This window comes from Nicotiana tomentosiformis, chromosome 9 (assembly GCF_000390325.3).
Source record: "Nicotiana tomentosiformis chromosome 9, ASM39032v3, whole genome shotgun sequence".
NCBI classification, from domain to species: Eukaryota; Viridiplantae; Streptophyta; class Magnoliopsida; order Solanales; family Solanaceae; genus Nicotiana; species Nicotiana tomentosiformis.
This window is the reverse complement of record NC_090820.1, coordinates 81,682,811-81,686,584: the sequence shown is the minus strand read 5'-3', so window position 1 is coordinate 81,686,584 and position 3,774 is coordinate 81,682,811. Positions and strand designations below refer to the sequence as shown.

Sequence of the window (3,774 nt, the reverse complement as noted above, 5' to 3'; positions counted from 1 at the left end):
GGTCGAGGACCAAGTCTGGACGTCAAAAATCGAAGTTTGGTCTGTACTCTGAGAATTCCCTACTGCGGTGGTGCGTGGGGCGGCGCGCTTGTGCGTTTCTCTACTGCCTTACGAATTTTGATTCTCTGGATTGCCCCACTAATGCCCCGCATGGCGCATCACCCCATGCGGTACGCCTGTGCAATTTTTATAGAGTTATTTTCCTATTTTGGCAAGGAAAATATGATTTCGTCTGGGCCCGACCCTACTTAGTATAAATACATGGAAACACGTTATTTACTTTTGACACATATTCGGCCTAAGGAGGCTAAGGAGGAATGGGAACAACACAAGCACAAGGATTTCATCATTCCTTCCTCACTCAAGACACGAGTTTGGATCGAATTTATGTTTTCCTATACTTTAATTTTATTTGTGATGAATTTCTCCATATCTATGGAGTAGTTCCCTTTTAAGGTTTGATGGATTTGGTGTATTGATGATTGTTTGTGGATTATAACTCTAGTTATGTACTGAAGCGTTTTTGGATGATTTAACCGTTGCATCTATATTCACTTGTTCATGTAATCGAGAGAGGCATAACTTGTGATATATTTGCATTATATTGTTGGTTGAATTCATTAATTCTTCTTAGTAATCGAAAGAGTCTAGTTGAATCATTGATTAAACCTAGTTAGGAAAATAATCAAGAGAGGTTCTCCTAAAGACCAATCCACTACGCATTCTTGCATATTTTTATGTGTTTAAATTGGTTCATCTTGTGAGGTTAAGACTTAATCGAGAGATGAGTTTTTGCTGAACGTTTGAACTAATAATTGAGTGAATTTGAGAGAATCACTTGAACATTAGAAGTGAATTACCTAGAGTTAGATCCCAAACAATAATCTTGCACCTATCATATCTTCCCTATTTTCTCCTACTGATAACTTCCTTGCTTATCTTTGTTTTGATTGTCATTAGCCAATAGCTCTAGACTCTTAGTAATATTTTTTAGAAATCATATACTTCTTAATTGTTTATCATCTTGGATAGCGATCAACCTAGAAACTACGAGAATGCTGTTAAAATCCAATCTCTGTGGATACGATATTATAAAATACTATATTTGATTAGTGAGCAGAATTTAAGTGTGTGTTTTGCGCTCCTCAAATTTTGGCATCGTTGCCAGGGATTGGCAATCAACCGTGTTTGAAATAGTTTGTAGTGCTAATTGAGGAATTTTTTCGTTTTAGTTAATTTTATTTTTCTCTTTTTATGGTTGGTATTCTATGACTGTGCGTAGGCTACAGGTTTAGATTGGTGCATGACTCGAGATTTTGCTAAAGAAGTGCTACCATACGAGCCAGAAATTGAAAAATAACTGTGACAACTGAGGAGGAAAAGAAATCTCACCGAGATATCAGAAAAGGTTGGGCAATCCTCAACCAAAGAACTTATGGATGGAACGGTGAGGATAATGTAGATTTGGCTGCGAGAGAAGTAGCACAACAAAGAGAACAAGCTGCACAGGATGTTGAGGAAGCAGCTATTAGAGATGCACATATTATCTACGAAGAAGAGAGGGGTAGGAGAATTGCTCAAAATCAACCCTTGGGTGCAGACTAGTTTGCAAATATAGCTTCCATGCCTGGGAGTTTGCATATTATCAAGTGTTAGACCATCTTTAATTACAGCTAACAATTTCGAGTTGAAGCAAGGGTTGCTTCAAACCCTTCAGAACTGATGTGTCTTCAGAGGGAAGCCAAACGAAGATCCAAATACACATCTGATGGACTTCGAGGAGATTATGAAAACCTTTCAATACAATGGTGTGTCAAGAGATGCAGTGTACTTGAGGACATTCCCCTTCATACTCAAAGATGATGCAAAGCAGTGGCTTCAAAGCTTACCCACAGGTTCGATTAGAACATGGGAGGAGATGACCAGAAAATTCCTTGATAAATATTTCTCCTCAACTAAGACAGACAAGTTTAGAAGAGAAATTCATAACTTATGCCAGAAAGAGACTGAAACTGTTTTTGAAGCATGGAAGAGGTTTAAGGAGATTGTTCGAAAGTGTCAACATAGCGGAATTGAACTCTGGATGCAACTCCAGGACTTTTGGGATGGATTGACACCGGTTTCGTGTAGAATATTGAGCAATGCAGCTGGATCCCGTTGATGAAGAAGACTCCAGAGGAGATAGTTACAATTCTTGATGAGTTATCTAAAGATGCAAATCAGTGGCCCTTTGAGAGTGCTGAAAGAAGAAGATCAACTGGTGTTCACAAAGTTGATTCTAATACATCGGTGCAGTAACAGCTTGATGCTATGGATAAAGAAATAAGGAAGTTAACCTTGGCTACAATACAAAGTGAGCCTCACACAGCTTGTGATATATGTGGAAGAGGACACCCTACTCATGAGTGTCAAGCCTCAATGGAGGAAGTGAATGTTATGGGAAACTACAATTTCAATGAAATTGGTCAGAGGCACCCCGATTTTTCATGGAGTTCACCTGGAGGTACTGCGAATGCTTGGCAACAAAATAACTCTAGACCCCAGGGACAAGGAACTCCAGCATAACAAAATCAGCAAAGGCAAAAATTTCATCCCCAACAGCCCATTCACCCTGGTCTAGAGGATCTAATGAAGCCTTCATTATCAAGACAGATAAGAGGTTGGACGCCCATGGAGTAGCTATCAAGGAGTTGGGCACATCTTTTCGGAACCTGGAGAGATAAGTGGGACAGATTGCAACAATATTATCTGCGAGTGCTCCAGGAACTCTCCCCGCTGATACTGAGAGGAATCCCAAAGAAATGGTGAATGTTGTAACTCTAAGAAGTGGGCAAGTGTTGAAAGATCACACCCCGATCCAAAATGATGTGATACTTGAAAATTAAAGTAGGGAGCAACTGAAAAGTGATGTTGATAAAAAGAATAAGGGCCAAATAAAAGATGAGAAAAAGAAGAAGGAAGAAAAATCGAGAAGGGAGTAACATGAGGAGAGCAGGCATATGTTGGCGCTACCTTTCCCCCAAAAGCTATATTGAGAAAAGCTAGACAAGCAATTTGAGAGATTTATGGATATGCTGAAACAAGTTCATGTAAACTTACTATTCACATAAGTGCTCTCACAAATATCGTCTTATGCTAGATTCTTGAAGGAGATCCTAACAAAGAAAAGGAAGATAAAGGAGACCTTAGTGGTCAATCTCACAGAGCATTGCAGCGTAATATTGCAAACTAAACTCCCACAGAAGTGTGGAGATCTAGGGAGTTTTACTATACCTTTCTCTTTAGGCTCTATTAGTTTTGATAAGTCTTTATGTGATTTTGGTGCCTTAATTAATCTAATGCCTCTATCTATTTACAGGAAACTAGAGAAAGAGATCAGAGAGATAAGGTCTGCACAAATATCTTTGCAGCTGGCAGACCAAACGACTCTGATACCCGAGGGGATAGTAGAAGATGTGTTAGTTCGGGTAGATAAGTTCGTATTTCCTGTGGATTTTATAGTGGTGAATATGGAGGAAAACAAGGAGGTCCCCCTCATCTTAGGATGACCATTCTTAGCAGCGGGCAGAGCGATATTAGATATACATGAGAGAAAACTCATGCTTAGAGTGGGTGAGGAGACTGTGACTTTTAAGATGGATATAGAAAAGGGGGCACAAAAAGAAAAACCAGCTGCGAGTATTGAGTGGAAAGTAAAGGGCTCAAAAGAGAAAGTTGCGGTGAGTGAGAAAGATAAGTGTGGGGTGTACTCCAAGAAGGCTGAGAAGAAGTTGT

General features: G+C 39.5%; 1 non-coding gene across 1 annotated transcript; it reads right to left on the bottom strand.

Moving 5' to 3' along the window:
- Positions 1-1,966: 1,966 nt before the first annotated feature.
- On the bottom strand, positions 1,967-2,073 carry LOC117279623 (small nucleolar RNA R71). The gene has a single exon (XR_004510034.1). It is a non-coding gene; the product is annotated as a small nucleolar RNA R71 (small nucleolar RNA).
- Positions 2,074-3,774: the final 1,701 nt, after the last annotated feature.